We start from the raw sequence: 20,000 nt of genomic DNA on the forward strand, positions 1-20,000 counted from the left end.
GTGAGGGTTCGAATCCCTGCGGGGAGTTCATTCCAGAGGGCCGGAGCTGCCACAGAGAAGGCCCTCCCCCGGGTAATAGCCAGGTGGCATTGGCTGGTAGATGGCACCCGGAGGAGGCCAACCCTGTGAGATCTAATGGGTCTGTTGGAGGTAATTGACCACAGAAGTGGCCGCTGGCTCCTTCGGATAAAAATTGGAGATGAGCACCTTTCATACCGAAGCTTCTGAAGAGCCTGAAGTAGACTCCTTGCCCCGATAAAAACCCCTTTTATTAATTTACTGTGAATTCTGCTCATTCACAGCTGGCAAAGTCTTTCAAAGGAGGATTTATAGTCACAGACCTTATCTAGCTTGGAGAGCTGACAGGCAGATAGCTGCAGAACTTGGCAAGGAGTCCTGGATAATCACAAAGCAATTAGCAAACTAATTATCTCCTGCAAACTTCCCTCCCCTTTCACTCCTCTTTTATTTCCTCTGGGAGGGGCCATTCATCATCTGATCTTATTCCCTAGAACCCCTGTTCTTTAGCTGTTCTCTTCGTCTGGCAACTCTGTGCATGTGCACACTGAGAACAGGCTCCAGCTGTTCATCTGCTTCACTGATGTCTGACTCTGAAGGCAGCTGATAGCTGGCATACAACTCTGCCCCCCTCTCTGCCTCCAACACAGAGCCTTCCCCAGACTCCAGGACTGGTCCATGTTCCTCCCCAGCCTCCTCACTGTCTGAGTCTGCTGCCAACTCCACTGGGGACTGGTGGGCCACAACAGCACCGCCCCCGATAATCGGACACGACTGGACAGACCTTTTACCTTTATCTTAAGGAGAGGCACTCCACAGATACAAGATGAGGAATCCCTTAAGAAGATAGGTAAACATATTGGGTTTCAAACGTGTTCTTTCATTGGTTTGCATCATTTAACTCATCCGTGATAAGGCATGTATGCTCAGCAGCTTTATATGTATCATGTAACATTTCATAGTGTCCCATAATATTCTTATGATGATGATCTTGTTAAAGCTCTTAGTAGCTCTGGTTTTTACATTAGTTAGTTTTCTTTTTCTTTTTTTAAAAACATTTTTATTTGTTTCTGAACAAGGACAAACAAACATAAAAAAAACCATCTTCCATTACAAATTGTAGAAAGTGTGTCAGTTGGTTACAGTATTTCCATTCATCTCTTCCATAGTCACCACCTGCTTTTCATATTTTAAATTCACCTATATTCATGTATCTCACAATTATTACATCACAACCTAAATTTGGCTATAATTGTTTTTTACGTCCTTTTATATATAATATTCAAAATCTAGAATAGGATTATATGATAACATTCCATTAAATCATCCTAAAATCATCCAATCACAATACATTTTTATAACATATTCTAGATAAAGCTTTTAAACCTCCTCTCATAATATCCATATATTGTTTATATAAAATTTCATATTATCAAACTACTATATCTATATGTATTGTTATCATTATTATTCATTATTTAACTATAGCTATTGTCGCTTCATTTTATACATATTACTAGTAAACTAAATTTAGCTTAATTTTTATTATACATTTTCATTGCATCAACCTGTATCCCTCCAGCAATAGTACGGTCTTAGATCTCTTGCCATTTGTAGCATTAATGTTCTAATTACTTTCTTAATAAATCTTGTATAAACCTCTCTTGGCAACATGCTGTTCCTTTTGTATTTCACAAAAGCTTGAAACCCAACATCTGCTCTTTCCATCAGTTTATCTTTTGTTATTACTAGTGCTTCTATCAAGATTTCTCTCCTTATCTCCATCAATTTTTCTCTCTTTTCTTCTTCTATGCTTTGAAGTCTGGGGTAGAGTTCCAATCCATCCATCTCCCCTTTCCATATTCCGCTCTTGCCATTACCAACCACGCTCGCTTTGTTATTAGTATCCACAGTTTTCTTATCTCTTTGCTCATTTGTTTTCTTCCATCTTTTGAACTCTGTCCTCCACTTTCTTCATTTGGTAAACATCCTCAGCTTCTCCATCAGATTTTTCTGTTTTGTATTCCACAGTCTCCAATCTCTTTTCCATTCTCTCTGTCACAACTAATAGATTTTGAATTTCAAACATAATCATTTGCAATGTTACAGTTTCTTTTTCCTGCTGGACCATTTTTTCAATTTTGCAGATACTGCCGCTATAGGGTTCAAGGCTATTTTAATAAACTTCTAACAGATTCATTTATCATCTTTTGAGTCAAAATGTTGACTTCCCTCCAAAGCTAGTGATAGAACTTCCAAAAGGCATCTGTATAAACAACTTGTGCTCTTCATACTATCACTGTCAATAAACAAGCTGAAAGAACCTTGAATCTCAGGTGATCAAAGAGAAAGAAGAAAAAAACAACGTATCCAGCCTCCAGCCGCTAAGTGGCAGTGTAACTGCTTTTCCTTCTGTTGTTACAACCCTTTTTATAATCCTTCTTAGTTTCTTCTTTATATTCCAATCTTAAGAAAGAAAGAAAAAACTTAAACGGAGATCAAAAGCAATCCAATCAATCAAATCAAGCATTATTTAAAAAAGGAGAATTTTAATCCATAGGTATAAGCAAAAGAAGAAGAAAGACTTAATCCATTCAGTTTAAAAAATCCAGAGCCCCTGCAAAAGTCCATCCGTGAAAAAAAAAGAAATTAGAAACTGGATAACACACTAAATTCAATGCAGATCAATCTCGCCGCCTACAGTCTTTTGTCTTCAATCTTAACTTAATTAGAACAATTAATCAATGGAATGATTCACTTCCAGAAGTTCTGTGTGCTCCAACACTGGAGATTTTCAGGAAGAGATTAGACAATCATTTGTCTGAAATGATATAGGATCACCTGAGGGAGGGTTGTGCTAGAAGACCTCCAAGGTCCCTTCCAACTCTGTTATTCTGCTACTCTTGGAAAACATAAACTACTACTTTTCAACAACAGATGAAGATTGAAAGCAATTTAAACATTCCCAAGCACTCTGACAAAGAATGAGTTACAAAGGCAGTCTGATTTTGGCAGTGCATTATCCCTTTATTGCTGTTTCTTCCCCTCAAACGTGGTGCCGTGTTTGCTGGAAGCAGTGAAGTCAGAATTATCTTTGGCTGCTTCCAAATACAACCGCTGCTGTGCAGTTGACTTTATGATTGCTGATGAGAATTTTATGTTCCGAAAGAACATAAAATTCTGCTTAACGATAATGAAAATGACTGAACAATACCTGTGGAATTTGGAAGTTAACAGACATCCTGCCAGACTGTGAAGAGTAACTCTATAAGTGGATCAATTGTTGTGCCTGAATTCCTGGATGAACAAGAAGTGAATTAAAATTAATCCTTTGCAAATTGAGACGTTTGCAAAAAGAGTTGTGCGCACTGAGATAGGTAATACTTGTCAAAGGGAAAGCAAATAGTCACAACTGGATTTTTAAAAAACAAACGACATTAGCATGCAAAATTGCATGAGCTAAAACTGAACCATGTCAGATATTTCCCAAAGACAGTTCCAGGAAAGGTTTTTGGTGCTCTCTGAGATTGCTTATTTTCTTGCAGACGTTTCATTACTGATGATAGCAATAGACTTATATACCATTTTACAGTCCCTTACAACCCTCTCTAAGCAGTTTACAGAGTCAGCCTATTGCCCCCAACAATCTGGGTCCTCATTTTACCCACCTCGGAAGGATGGAAGGCTGAGTCAACCTTGAGCCTGGTGGGATTTGAACTGCCAAATTGCAGTCAGCCGACAGTCAGCAGTAGCCGCCTGCAGTATTGCATTCTAACTACTGCACCACCGTGGCTCATGTTGATGTTAGCTAGTTCAGATAATGAAACTTAGAATAGAATAGAATGGAATGGAATAAGAGAGTTGGAAGGGACCTTGAAGGTCTTCTAGTCTAACCCGCTGCTTCGGCAAGAAACCTGGCATAACTTCAGACAAATGATTATCCAATACCTTCTTTAAAACTTCCAGAGTTGGAGCATTCATAACTTCTGGAGGCAAGTTGTTCCACTGATTAATTGTTCTAACTGTCAGGAAATTTCTCCTTAGTTCTAGGTTGCTTCTCTCCTTGATTAGTTTCCACCCATTGCTTCTTGTCCTGCCCTCAGGTGTTTTGGAGAATGGCTTGACTCCCTCTTCTTTGTGGCAACCCCTGAGATATTGGAACACTGATATCATGTCTCTCCTAGTCCTTCTTTTCATTAAAATAGAGATATCTAATTCCAGTAAGCGTTCTTCATATATTTTAGTGTCCAGTCCCCTAATCATATTTGTTGCTCTTCTCTGCACTCTTTCCAGAGTCTCTGCATCTTGTTTACACCGTGGTGACCAAAACTGGATGCAGTATTTCAAGTGTGGCCTTACCAAGGCATTATAAAGTGGTATTAACACTTCACGTGATCTTGATTCTATCCCTCTGTTTACGCAGCCTAGAACTTTCTTGGCTTTTTTGGCAGATGCTGCACACTGCTGGCTCGTATTTAATTGGTTGTCCACTAGGACTCCAAGATCCACTAGATAAATCAATAAATTTCAACCCTAAGATACAAAAATTCTCAAATACGATTCAGTCCTAGGAAAAATATCAGTTTGAGTCACATCCTCTTCTTAAGCTGCACTTGTGAATCAGGATGTTCCTTTTATGGGTTGGTGAGTTGATAGATTCCACTAAAATGCAAGAGAGAGAGAGGGGAAAAAAACCTGGAACATCAAGTTTTAGCATCCAGGAACAAGTGGGGAGGGGGAAGAGACAAAGGTAAATAGCAAATGGAGCAAAAATGCTGATTGGAAGAAAATGAGTTTCTGCCAATTTTCAGCATAGCCAAGATTCATATCGAGCAGTTTTCCCTTGGAATAACACCTCTGAATGCTGACTTTTTCCTTTGGGGAAAAAAACAACACATTGTCCTCCTATGCATGCATTGGTATTCCAGCCAAATGCTAATGGAAGGAACAAGGAAACAAAGTAAAAAAGAGGTGACAATTTCTTGGTGGATCTAAGTGCCAATTACTCAAAGGAGGGGAGGAATAGGTTGGTGGCACAAATTCTACTTTCCTCCTTTTCTTCGTTTTCTAAGGATATAATTCATTGAAGAGACAACATGACTCAACTCTGCCATTCGATCTGCGGTGGAGGCTAATCTGGGCCAGGTTTTGGAACACACTGTCTCGTTGCCGATCAATCAGAATAGAGCTGGAAGGGAGCTTGGAGGTCTTCTAGTCCAGCTCCCTGCTCAAGCAGGTGGCCCTATGATAAAGCATCTACAACTTCTGGAGCAGGGATGGGTTTCTTGCCCCGTTCCAAACGGTTCGGTTGGAACGGGGCTGGCAGCATCCTCGTGCACGCGCGCAGTGCACGCATGCGTACTAGCGTCTGTGCGATGCTCCAGCTGCTCCTGGAGGATCGCGCAGGCGCTGTATGTGTCCTGCGCATGCGTGGAAGCGCAGAACTCGTCAAAACTGGGTAAGGAGCACGGGCGGGCGGGCGGGCCCTTCGCCGTTCCCAGAAGTTACTTACTTCCAGGTTCGCCGACCAACCGGTTCGCAGGGACCGCCGTGAACCGGTTGAAACCCACCCCTGTTCTGGAGGCAAGCTATTCTACTGGTTAATTGTCCTCACTGTTAGGAAGTTTCTCCTTAATTCCAGATTGCTTCTCTCCTTGATTATTTCCCATCCTTTGTTTCTTGTCCTGCCCTCTGGTGCTTTGGAAAATAAATTGACCCTCCCCCCTTCTTGGTGGCAAATACTGGAATACTGCTTTCATCCCCCACTTCTTTTGTCTAGACTAGCCGAACCCAAATCTTTTTCATATGTTTTTGTCTTCAGGCCTTTAATCATCTTAGTTACTCTTCTTTGCTCTTTTTCCAAAATGTCGACATGTTTTTTTATAATGTGGTGAGAAAACTAAATGCATTATTCCAGGTTTGGCCTTAATAAAGCGATACTAATACTTCATGTGATTTTGAGTCTATGCCTCTGTTTATACAACAAAGGATTATATATTAGGGTTTTTTTTTTGGCTGCTACCAAACACTGCTGGGTCATATTTAAGTGATCACCCACTAGGATTTCATGTTCCCTCTCAAAGTTACTCTTAAAGCAATAGAAGAGAACCATTTTATGTCCTTATCTATGCTGGAAGTTTAAAAGTTAATAACATGGTTGCCAAGAGAACTTTATTGGTCATCATATTTATTTAGTTTTATTTATGCATGTATTTTTATCCTACTTTTATAAATAACCCAAGGCGGGAAACATACAGTACCTAATACCCCTTCCTTCTCCTTTTTCCCCCAGAACTCCTACGACGTTGGTTGCTCTGAGAGAGAATGCGGGGCCCAAAGGCACCCAGCAGGCTTTCATACCTAAGGTGGAACTAGAACTCCCCATCCCCCAGTCTCTAGCCCAGTGATGGCGAACCTTTTCTGCACCGAGTGCGGAAAAGGGACTGCACATGCGCACATGTCTGGGCTGCAATCTGGAAGAGGAGCTGCCCAGGGGGCATACATGCACCGGAAAAGGAAGTTCCAGTTTCCCACATGCCAACTATTCTTCCAGTTACTGGCATGCATGCGTGCCCGACAGTTAGCTGGCCAGCGCACATGCTGGAAAATGGAAAACCTACTCTTCCTGTTTCTGGCACTGCTGCATGAACAAAGCCAGTTGATCATTGTGCGCGCATGTGCACCAGAAACCCGGAAGAGGAACGGGTGATGCCGCACGTGCCAGGTGACAAGGCTCCACGTGCCACTTTGGGCCCGCGTGCCATAGGTTCACCATCACAGCTCTAGTGTGTGATTTAACTTCTGCACAAACTGGCTCCTTGTGGAAGAGCAGGCAAAACCTGGGGGTGGAGTCAAGAAAGGACTCAGCCTAGAATCATTACATCATAATCAGCTTTTGTGACTAAGGCAAGGCTAGAACTCACAGTCTCCTGGCAATTGAGCCAAGTTCATCCAGTCAGCTTTCATGCCTAACTAGAACTCATGGTTCCCAGGTTTGGATGCAGTAATTGGCCACCCAGACATTCACTTTGCAGGTACTGAATGGTGGTTCTTCTGATATTACCGCCATCACCGTTTAATCCATTCCTTCTCTGGTGAACCTGCCAACTTTTCTTCCCTATTCAATCGTTTAGTTTAATGGCTTGAGTTGTTTTAGAATAGCATATAAGTGTAAACTGGTCCTGGTTTTAAAACCATGGAAAATCCTTGGATGTATCGGATTTTTATCTACTAGAGGGAACGGTCTGAATTTTGAAGTGTTGGGGAAAAAAAATCTATCCATAAAACTGTCTCCTGCTTGCCTTGAAAACAAGATGGATGTTTAAGTAGATCGAATATGGATTTTTTATATCAGCATTAAATGTTTCAGAAGGAAATAAAAATAAGCAAGTGCTGTTTTATCTTCCTTGAAGAATCAGGATTTTAAGTTTCCTTTATATTATTATTTGTGTGTGTGTGAGTGTGTGTGTGTGAGAGAGAGAGAGAGAGGGAGGGAGGGAGAGAGCGAGAGAGAGAGAGTGTGTGAGAGTGTGTGAGAGAGAGAGAGAGATAGATAGAGAGAGAGAGACCTGAAGTGAACCTAGCTAGCTGAGGCCATCTTTGAGGCTTTAGGATTGCCACAAGGAAGAAGACGGGACAGGGCAGGGGAAGACTAGATAGCTGAGATTGTAGTCAAAACAAAAACTTTTCCTGTAGGAACCAAGGACATTCCAGCAGGGGAGAGGAGGAGTGGAGTAACCAAGCAACGGCTAGCACCTCTATTGGACAATGTGACTAATAACTTGGGGGGAAAGGTGGGCATGGCTTGAGAATGACATACCTGGCCCATGGGCCTCCAGTTCAACACGCCTGCCCTATACCATTTCTAACAAACTTTCACTTTTTAATTAGGCGAAAACCGCGGGAACTTTCAAAGTCAGTTTTCACCAATTCTGCCAATATGATGTAGACAATAAATGTTCTTTGAGGAATATCCTTGCCTCGGAGTTCTGCTTTCTATGGGTGCATTACTTGGAACACTGACAGTGTGTACACATAGGGCACTAAAAATTCCATAGTCCCCATAACCCAAATACAATATACAAGAATGCAGAATAACAGAGTTGAAAGGGACCTTGGAGGTCTTCTAGTCCAACTCCTTGCTCAAGCAGGAGACCCTATACCAATGATGGCAAAACCTATGGCATGTGTGCCACAGGTGGCACACGAAGCCATTTGTTAGGGCATGTGAGGCATTGCCCTGTCAGCTCCAGTGAGCATGTCTGTACTGGCCAGCTGACCTCAGCCTTCTTTTGAGGCAGTTTTCGCCCTCCGGAGGCTTCAGGAGGCTTCCCTGAAGGCTCCGAGGGCAAAAAACGGCCCTACGAGCAAACTGGAAGTGAACTTCCGGTTTGTTCATAGGGCCGTTTTTTGCCCTCCGGAGCCTTTAGGGAAGCCTCCTGAAGGTTTTGGAGGGCAAAAAATGGCCCTACAAACAAACCAGAAGTCAATTCCCAAACATGCAGTTTGCCCATAGGGCTGGTTTTTCATGCTCCGGAGGCTTCAGGGACGCTCCTGAAGCCTCTGGAGGGCCTCTGGGGGCAGAGGCTGTTTTCACCCTCCCCAGGCTCCTAAAAAGCTTCTGGAGCCTGGGGAGGGTGAAAAAAATGAGCCAAAAGCAGGGAGAAGAGCTGGTCACGTGCCGGGTAGAGGGGGGAAGCAGGCTTATGCATGCTGAGGTTGTGCGCATAGCATTATGGATATGGCACGACCCCCCAGTGCTCCCCCCACTTTTGGCATGTGAGCCAAAAAAGGTTAGCCATCACTGCCCTATACCATTTCAGATAAATGATTCTCCATTCTTTTCTGGCATGTTCAGATGACTGTCATGCTTCTTCCCTTTGGTAAAATAAGCTGCCTATTATTAATTCCAAGATGATTAAATTCTTGTACTAAATAACAAAACCTGCCAAATGTTCTTATAGATTTACCTATCATCTGCAAATAGGTCATATGTTCTGTTTTTGGTTCCATGAGTTTTACAAATTATTATTTCAGTTGTCGGGATTATGTACCTCCGTATAAATCTTCCTTTTTTCAAATGTCTTTCCCCCAAGAGATGTATCTTTGTTTAATGACAGAACAAAAACTGTGTGACATGAGCATCTGAAAAAGAAGACAAACAAGAGATTAAGCATTTTCTAATCTAATCTTGCTCCATATCAAAGCCTTTCTCCTCTTAATGGTATGAGTTTTCATTTTTAATAGTATCATTTGGTCATTAACAAATGAACAGAACAACAGAGTTGGAAAGGAACTTGGAGGTCTTCTAGTCCAACCCCGTTCAGGCAGGAAGCTCTATAACATTTCAGACAAATGGTTATTTGTCTTCTTAAAACCTCTTCTTAAAAACTTCCAATGTTGTGAATAGAGTTGGAGCACCTACAACTTCTGGAGGCAAATTGTTACACTGATTAATGGTTCTAACTGTCAGGAAATTTCTCCTTATTTCTAAGTTGTTTCTCTCCTTGATTAGCTTCCACCCATTGCTTCTTGTTCTGCCCTCAGGTGCCTTGGAGAATAGTTTGACTCCCTCTTCTTTGTGGCAGCCCCTGAGATATTGGAACACTGCTATCATGTCTCCCTTAGTCTTTCTTTTCATTAAACTAGACATACCCAGTTCCTGCAACCGTTCTTCATATGTTTTAATGTTCAGCCTCCTAATCATCCTAGTTGCTCTTCCCTGCACTTTTCCCAGAATCTCAACATCTTTTTTGAAATGTGGTTACCAAAACAGGTTGCAGTATTCCAGTCTTATGAAGATCTCTGTCCTCACGTTCTTTGGAGAATAGCTTGACCCCCTCTTCTTTGTGGCAGCTTCTGAGATATTGGAACTCTGCTATCAGGTCTCCCCTAGTCCTTCTTTTCATCAGATTAGACATACCCAGTTCCTGCAACCCTTCTTCATATGTTGTAGCCTCCAGTCCCCTAATCATCTCTGTTGCTCTTCTCTGCACAAATTGTTACCATGAGCCATTGAAATTCCAATGTGTATGAAAAGGGCAGAAAAATGCATCCTGGATAGAGTCATTCATTTGAGAAACACTTTCCGCTATATCAGTAGGCGTTGGAAAGCAATCTGGGAAAGAAGGTGTTGCATTCAATTAATTATAAGTATTCCTGAGGAATCCAGAAATTCCTGCAAGTTCCAAGCCAGCAAGTGGCATTAGATGATCACATGAGCAGTCCAGGAAGTGCTGTCAGGCTATGTGGTGGAATGAAGTCTGGATTCCCAAGAGGGAAGGGCTGCATTCCGGAGAATGTAGACAATGCATTCCGGAGAATGCGGAGTTTAGATCCGGAGCCAAGTTTAGATTGGTTGGGAGAAAGAGGGTTAGTTCCTCCTGAAAAATTCTCAGAATTTATATATCGTTAATGAAGCAAGTAGTTGCTTTAGTTTGACAACATTTCTGTCTTCTTGAACAATTATAAAGAGAACTGTTTTGAAGTGATTTAGCATATCTTTCTTGAGTTTTGGAGTTGAAATGTTATTGATGAAGAATCCATCTTGGTTGTAAATGTGAATTCTCAGAACAGAAGAGTACAACAAAGTTGGAAGGGGCCTTGTAGGTCATCTAGTCCAACCCTCTGCTAAAGGAGGAGACCCTACCCCATTTCTGACAGATGACAGTCCAATCTCTTCTTGAAAACCTCCAGTGATGAAGTTCCCACAACTTCCGAAAGGAAGCTGTTCCATTGATTGATTCTTCTCACTGTCAGAAAGTGTCTCCTTATTTCTAGGTTGAATCTCTAAAGTTTTATCTGTACCATCTGATTTTTATGAGATGTTCCACCTCACTCCCAAAATCTCTTCAAAGAGAGAACTCAAATATCTGGAGTTAGAAAAAGTAGACTTAACAGCTGTGTTAGTAACCACAATTTAACAACTGCAGGGATTCACTTAACAACTGTGGCAAAAAAAGGTTGTAAAATACGGCAAAACCCATTTAACAATTGTTTTGCTTACCAACAGAAATGTTGGGCTCTTGGCAGCCAACATGCCAGAAGACAAATTCAGGATCCAAAAAGATCTTGAGAGACTTGAGCAATGGTCCCTATCCAACAAATGAAATGAAATGCAGGGAAAAAGCAAGGTTTACACCTGGGCATGAAAAAACAAAAGTATAAGTACATATTAGCTGAAACCTGGCTCAAAAACAGTAATTGTGAGAGGGACTTTGGAGTCTTAGTGGACAATCACTTAAACATAACTCAGCAACGTGCAGCAGCCGCCCAAAAAGCTAATGCCATCCTTGGTTATATGAACAGAGGCATAGAATCAAAATCATGTGAAGTATTAGTACACTTTATAAAGCCTTAGTAAGACCACATCTGGAATACTGCATCCATTTTTGATCACCACATTACAAAAAAGAGGTTGAGACTTTGGAAAAACTGCAAAGAAGAGCAACTAAGAAGATTAAAGGCCTGGAGACAAAGACATATGAAGAATGGTTGCAGGAAATGGGTACGGCCAGTCTAGAGAAAAGAAGGACCAGGTGTGACATGATAGCAGTCTTCCAGGATTTGAAGGGCTGCCACAAAGAAGAAAGAACCAGCCTATTCTCCAAAGCACCAGAAGGCAGGACAAGAAACAATGGATGGAAACTAATCAAGGAGAGAAACAACCCGGAATTAAGGAGAAACATCCCAACAATGAGGACAATTAACCAGTGGAACAGCTTGCTTTCAGAAGTTGTGAGTGCTTCATCACTGGAAGTTTTTAAGAAAAGACTGGACAGCCACTTGTCTCAAGTTGTATAGGATCTGCTTCTTGACCAGGGGGCTGAATTAGAAGACCTCCAAGGTCCCTTCCAGCTTTTATTCTATTCTATTCATTAGTTGAGGTCTATATGTATTCTTGAATTGCATCTGGATGGAGAAAAAGGCCATGAATCTGAGACAGCCAAGAGAGAGAGGATGCCATGCCTTCCCCCACCAAGGCATGAAACTGTAACCAGCATGGGACCATTTCAACCCTATTGAAGTCACTGCTGTTGGCCATCAGCCTGAACCCAATTGGTAATATGGAGTTGCTTGGTCCTGTGTACATTCAGTTCAATAATAGGTGAGGCCGTTTTGAGTTTGTTTTGTTTATTGGCTTGTTTATCCATGGTTTACACTCCACTCAGAACCAACTGTGAAACAGCATGCAATTCCCCTTCTGCAGGTCACAACAAAGGACAACAGTCTCAGCATAATCAACCATGTCGGCTAAATTCAACCTTCACACACCATAGTTTAGAGCTTAGCATTATATGTAAACCTAGCTTATATATAGTTATTTAAATAATGTTCTCGGCCATCCATCTCACAGCTGCGGCTCTCGGTGGCATGCATGCAGAATTAAAACCCATAATTAAGCAATCCAAATAATAGGTGCCCAAGATTGCAGGCGGCAATTGTTGTTATGCAAATAAACCATGGTTGTTGTTGTTGTTGTTTTTAAAAAGCATGCTTAGCATGCAAACACTCTCACTGTTCTCTTGTGCTTAGAATAGTTTAAATATTGGAAGTGGTTTGTTTTTTCTTCTTTTCCTTTATAGGAGAAGGATCTTTCAGATCAGCAGCTGAATGCCCTGAGAAATAGTAGGGCAATTTCTGCCTGTCCATTCCACACATTGCCATTCTAAAGGAAATTTTTTCTGCATGATTGATTGATTTTATTGATTTATTACATTTATATGCCGCCCTTTTCCCCAAAGGGGACTCAGGGCGGCTCACAATTCAATCAGGGAAGGGGGTACAGACAGGGGGATAAAAAAAAAGACAAGACATAACAATACAAAATTTAAAAACACACAACAACCATACCATTCGAGAAGGGGGGCAAAAACTCTTTAGCCCCAGGCCTGTCGGAACAGCCAGGTTTTAAGGGCTTTGCGGAAGGCCTGGAGGGTGGTAAGGGTTCGAATCTCCACGGGGAGCTCGTTCCAAGGGTCAGAGCAGCCACAGAGAAGGCTCTCCTCCGGGTAGTCGCCAGTCGGCATTGGCCGGCGGATGGAATTCGGAGGAGGCCTAATCTGTGGGATCTGATCGGTCTATTGGAGGTAATTGGTAATGACTAAAGCCACAGGACCAGCTCTTCTCATCTGAAAGCTAAAGACTTCAGCCAGCTATGTTAAAATTCAGATCAATGGTCAGGTGGTGGTCAGTGGGAACCAGATTGGTTATAGGCCATTACTGAAACCCTTCCTAATTGTGTTCTGTGTAGTTTGCTAATACAGGTACTAACACAATAATAGAGTTGGAAGGGACCTCGGAGGTCTTCTAGTCCAACCAACTGCACAAGTAGGAGACTCTATACTGCGGGTGTCAAATTCCACCTCACTCCCAAAATCTCTTCAAAGAGAGAACTCAAATATCTGGAGTTAGAAAATGTAGGCTTAACAGCTGTGTTAGTAACCACAATTTAACAACTGCAGGGATTCACTTAACAACTGTGGCAAAAAAAGGTTGTAAAATGCCGCAAAACTCACTTAACAATTGTTTTGCTTACCAACAGAAATTTTGGGTTGCTGGCAGCCAACATGTGATGTATTGTGATATTTTTTTTTTGCCTTTGTGGAGCTAGGGTGGGTGTGGCCTGAGCATGACACATCTGACTTATGGGTCACCAGTTTGTCAGGCCTGCCTTATATTATTTCAAACAAATTGAATAAATGGCCCATTGCTTCTGTCCTACCCTCAGGTGCTTTGGAGAATAATTTGACTCCCTCTTCTTTGTGGTAGCCCCTGAGATATTGGAAGACTGCTATCATGTCTCCCCTGGTCCTTCTTTTCATTAAACTAGACATACCCAGTTCCTGCAACTGTTCTTTATTTGTTTTAGACTCCAGTCCCCTAATCATCTTTGTTGCTCTTCTCTGCACTTTTTCTAGAGTCTCCACATCTTTTTTACATCATGGCGACCAAAATAGGATGCAGTGTGGGCCTTACCAAGGCCTTATAAAGTGGTATTAACACTTCACGTGATCTTGATTCTATCCCTCTGTTTATGCAGCCTAGGATTGCATGGGTTTTTTGGCAGCTGCTGCACACGGCTGGCTCATATTTAAATGGTTGTGCACTAGGACTCCAAGATCCCTCTCACAGTTACTATTACTATTATTGAGCAAGGTACCACTTCTACTGTACCTGTGCATTTCGTTTTTCTTGTCTAAATGTAGAACCTTAGTTACTTGCCTATATATAGAACCTTACTAGCAATGTGTTTCAACAGCATGGCACGACAAAACCGCGCTCGACTAAAGCGCGCCCGATTAAACCACGTCGCTGATGTCATCAACAGGGCGACAACAGCGAGCTCGGAGAAAGAAGGGCGCTTTAAATAGCGCTTTGAAAGCAAGCCGATTCAAGTTAAGGTAAGGGTTAGGGTTAGGGTTACGGTTAGGGTTAGGGTTAGGGTTAGGGTTAGGGTTAGGGTCAGGGTTAGGTTAAGGGTTAGGGTTAGGGTTAGGGTTAGGGTTAGGTTAAGGGTTAGGGTTAGGTTTAGGGTTAGGTTAAGGGTTAGGGTTAGGGTTAGGTTAAGGGTTAGGGTTAGGGTTAGGTTAAGGGTTAGGGTTAGGGTTAGGGTTAGGGTTAGGTTAAGGGTTAGGTTTAGGGTTAGGTTTAGGATTAGGTTTAGGGTTAGGTTTAGGATTAGGTTTAGGGGGGTTAGGTTTAGGTTTAGGGGTTAATTTTAGGTTTAGCATTTACAGCGTGCTTCTGTCTCCGCGCTGTTGTCGCCCTGTGATGACGTCAGCTACGCGGTTTCATCGAGCGCCCTTTAGTCGAACGCGGTTTTGTGGTGGAACCTTTCAACAGTTGTAAGGACAAGGATTGCATGTAAGTCACTTTTATTCAGCGGCGTGGTAAATTTGAATGCTAGTCAAAGTAATGGTTGTAAGTTGGGGATAGCCTGTAGTTGAATTTGGAGTCATAGTATTGGAAGAAATATGGTTCAGTGCCAAGCTGGGAGAAAGAAGCTGGAAACAACATGGAGGCTGATCGGAAAGTTGATTTATTGAACCGAACCACAAAGACAGTGTGCAGTTCTGGGTTAGTTGAACAAACAGTTGGATGACTAGATGGATGTTTGTAGGTTTCTGTGATTTTGAAGTTTTAACTTCTGGGGGTGGTGCAATGAGGGGGCTGGTGCAATGAGGGGGCTGAAATGTGTTCTGAAAGGGTGTTGGGCAATTTCTATTGTGGCTAATGGCTTTTGTCCTGTGTTGGATTTTGGGTGAGGGGCTGCTTTCTAATCCTATCATTCTGCCTTTGTTAGCTGTACTGCAAGGAGTTTCAAAATATCCTGTCTGGAATGGGTTTCTGCCTGCAGTGTTTGCTTTGCTTATGAATAGAGCTATCTAGATACCTGCCTTCCTCTTTTGATAAGCTCTTTTTCTCTTAAGTGTCTGGCATCTGCTATGGGCTATTAAGAAAGACTTGGGGGCTGCTTTCTGTCTTTAAGAGCATGTTTCTCCATTTCTCCTTTTAGGGGAATACCGTATTTTTGGAGTATTAGACACACTTCCCCCCCCCTCCTAAAAGAGGGTGAAAATGTGGGTGCGTCTTATACACAAAATGTAGCTCCAGCCACCTGCTGGCCCCCACTCTTTGGCCTCTGCCTCCCAGCAATTTGCCACTTTGCATCAAACAGCAAACAGCCAGTTTCAACTTCAGCACAGCCTGACTAGCACAAGCAGCTGACGGCCTCCCAACCATCAGCTGTTTCAGGCTGCGGGGATTGCTATTGCCTATTTCCACCTCCGTATACCCCATTTTTGGCCTCTGCACACCCCATTTTCCACCCATTCCAATCCCCACTGCCTGGAACGGACAGAAAATGGGCCTTGCGGAGGCCAAAAATGGGGCTTGTGGAGGTGGCAATACTAGGCAATAGCAATCCCTGCAACCCGAAACAGCAGATGGTCAGGAGGCAGACAATCAGCTGCTTGTGCTAATCAGGCTGTGCTGAAGCTGAACCTGGCTGTTTGCTATTTGCTGCAAGAAGGCAAATTGCTGGGAGGCAGAGGCAGATTTTTCCCCCCTTGTGCTAATCAGGCTAAACTGAATCTCAAACAGGCTGTTTGCTGCTTGCTGCAAGGAGGTAAGTCTAAATGTCTATAGAATGTTCAAATTATTAGACTTATTTTTTTAAAGACTGTTTTATTATTGTTCCAGACAACTTAACAAAATGAAGCAGCTTTTTAAAACAAATGCTTGATCTGAAGGGGCCCAGTGCTATTGTATCTTCTTTTAAATAGCAGAGAATAATGTATACTTCCAGAAAGCCACATCAATTTCAGCAACATCTGTACAAGTATAGTCTGAAATGCAACAGTGTCCTGCTGTAGTATTAAGATAAGGCAGCTGAGTTAGATCATGTTTGGAGTAGATCAATTTAAATAATTGGGAGGAGTTGGTGTGACTACATTTAAGAAAGCTTTCTGGCATTAACATACTGCCATAAAGTACATTTCTCAAATTCTTTGCTATTTCTATGGGTCAGGCACACATGCACAGAAATACACCACAAACAGTATATATCCTCTGTACTGTTTGCTGTTTGCTGCAAGGAGGCAAATTGCTGGGAGCCAGAGGCAGGTTCCCCCCCTCCCTTGTTTTCCTCCCCGAAAGCTAGGTGCGTCTTATACTCCGAAGTGTCTTTTCTTTTACTCCAAAAATACGGTAATATTCTGCCTTTTTAATATTTCCCAAAAGATTTCATGCTTCCGGGGGGGGGAGGATGGGGGCTTCCCACAATAGTAAACTATAGTAGGTTGTTGTGTTTTGAGCTCCCAGGTAATTAATGATTTTGCTGGCATCGGCAATAAAAGTTTGACAAAATAGAACAAAGAACACACTAGCAAGGGGCAGAAATTGCACCAGCTCATAACGAAACACTTCAAAACATGATACAGATGTGCCTTTGGGGGGGGGAAGTAATCACATTTGTAAATATTGCAATCAGCCCATCTCTTGTTTTGCACAGTGATCTCCAATTAATTTCCCATATCGCTGCATAACCAAATCTGCGGTTAAAAAAAACCAGAGGTACATATTTGCTAATATTTTTGTACGTGTTACATCGTTAAACAGGAAACACTTAATTCATTTTTCTTTTCTTTTTTTTTTTAAAAAAAAACACGTTTCTTCAAATCTGTTATTGCAAGGATTTTTAATTAAGCCTTCATTTAAAAGCTATGTTGCTTCAATACGCAGCTCCAAGAAGCAACATCTGTGACATTTTCAAACCAAGGCTTAAACAGATCAAGGGACCTTTTCATTGGGTAATAGCCAAAATTAAAATCAATAAATTCATAAAATATATAGAGTATGATTTCTAATTTAACGTACACTGGGAAATTATGCTATAGATCAGTGATGGATAACCTTTTTTGGCTCCCGTGCCAAAAGCGGGAGGAACGCAGGGGAGTCCTGCGTGGGTGTGCCACACCCATAATGCTATGTGCCGGTTCCACCACAAAACCGCGTTCAACTAAGCGCGCTTGACGAAACCGCGTACCTGACGTCATCACAGTGCGACGAAAAAAGCACGCTGTGAGCGCTAAAGCTAAAATTAACCCCTAAACCTAACCCCCGAAACCTAACCCTAAACCTAACCCTAAATGTAACCCTAAACCTAACCCTTAACCTAACGCTAAACCTAACGCTAACCCTTAACCTAACCCTAAACCTAACCCTAACGCTTAACCTAACCCTAAACCTAACCCTAACCCTTAACCTAACCCTAACCCTAAACCCTAAACCTAACCCTTACCTTAACGTGAATCGGCTTGCTTTCAAAGCGCTTTTTAATGCACCCTTTTTTTCTCCGTGGTCGCTGTTGTCGTGCTGGTGATGACGTCAGCGACGCGCTTTCATCGGGCAAGCTTTAGTGGACCGCGGTTTTGTCGTGCCACGCTATGTGCCCCCCCTGCATGCGTGTGCAACCAGCCCCCTTGCTTTTGGTGCAGCTTTTTCGCCCTCCCCAGGCTCCAGAGGCTTTTTAGGATCCTGGGGAGGGCCAAGAAAGCCCCCACAGAAGCCCTCCGGAGGCTTCAGGAGCTTCCCTGAAGCCTCCGGAGGGCGAAAAATGGACCTACAGCCAGGGAACCCAGAAGTTACTTCCAGTTTGCTCATAAGGCCGGTTTTCGCCCTCTGGAGCCTTTAGGGAAGTCCTGAAGGCTCCAGAGGGCAAAAAACAGCCCTATGAGAAAACCACAAGTCCATTCCCAAACTTCTGGTTTGCCTGTAGGGCTGGTTTTTCGCACTCAAAAGAAACGGCCTCAAAAGAAGGCCAAAGTCAGCTGTTCCAGTGCAGCACGCACTGGGACTGACAGGGCAACGCCTTGCGTGCCCTAACAAATGGCTCCGTGTGCCACCTGTGGCACACATGCCATAGGCTTGCCATCACGGCTATAGATCCAGGATAATTCAAAATCAAACTTTGAGTGAGATGGGTTGTTCAGAAATATGTAAAATAAATAGATAAATTTAATAAAATTACAATACAGCACAAATAAATATGTGGAAGGACTAAAACACATATATGATTCCTTTGATATGAGCAACATGTCTATCTTATTCTTGGAGATAATGTTTGCATTCAGAGGTAATATCCTAATTCAACTGGAGGTTTAATTATGAATTTTTTGGCTTTATTTATTCCTACTGATGTAAAATCAACATTGGGAGGTGAGTTCTCCATCTCTGTTACCACTAGTGGCCAGTCAATAGCCAGTAGATTCTTTGGGATTTAGGAACAAGTTGCTTAAACCAGGATGAAATGCCCCAAAACATTTTATTAAATAAATATTAAGATAATTATTGTATTGTGAAAAAGTTATATTAGTCAACCTCGCTCCACTTACCTGGGAACCCCTCCAAAATGGCAGCAGATGGACTCCTTGTGTAGAAAAATCCAGAGACAGCTTTGAAGAAAACATGAGGCAGCTACTACAACAACTTGACCTGGCCAAGAAAGATGGAGAGAGTGAGGAAGAAACTCAAGATTGGCCTGCCTTGATTCTCTTTACTATGAGAGAGAAGGCAGAGAATTTGTCAGGCTTTCAAAATTTCATATTTATATCCTGTAACAATAAAGTTCTAATCTACTTCTTGTGGTGTATTTTTCCTGACCTGGTGTAACTCAAACAGCTGACACTCCTGGAGTAGCAGTGGAATATAACCCCTTTTTCTTACATCCTTAAGCCTCTGCCAAGCTTCCATGTGTCTGGCAGCATGTTATACTTTCCTTAAGAAAAATATAAACTATGAAGATACTGTATTCTAATAGCACATCTGATTGGTGAGTTAGCCATAATTCAGGCAGTTTTGGCCCTATGCTAGAGATACTTTAAATATGGCACAGTCTTTAGTGGATGACCCCTGAGAAAGAACATAGGTTGGCAATATGTTCGGAATACAAATAGCAATAGCAGATTTTTATATACCGCTTCATAGGGCTTTCAGCCCTCTCTAAGCGGTTTACAGAGTCAGCATATTGCCCCCAACAACAATCTGGGTCCTCATTTTACCCACCTCGGAAGGATGGAAGGCTGAGTCAACCCTGAGCCGGTGAGATTTGAACCGCTGAACTGCTGATCTAGCAGTCAGCTGAAGTGGCCTGCAGTACTGCACTCTACCCACTGCGCCACCTCGGCTCATAGAGTTCACCCTTTGCTAACTAATATTTTTTGTAATGCAAAACTTTCTAGTATGCAGCTGCTTAATTCCCACCTGTAATCTAATGTTCTGTTAGAGAAACATGATGTCTTCCTTGTTACAAATAATAATATAGTTAAAAGACTCAAAAGCAAGCATGAATTACAACGATGACATCTACCAAGTTTGCCAAGTAACTCCAACTGCATGTGTGAAGGGATTTACTATGCAAACTTTGCCAAGTTTACACACAATTTGCAACACCTAGTTAGAGTATCTATATCAGTGGTGAG

Source organism: Thamnophis elegans, chromosome 4 (genome assembly GCF_009769535.1).
Source record: "Thamnophis elegans isolate rThaEle1 chromosome 4, rThaEle1.pri, whole genome shotgun sequence".
NCBI lineage: Eukaryota > Metazoa > Chordata > Lepidosauria > Squamata > Colubridae > Thamnophis > Thamnophis elegans.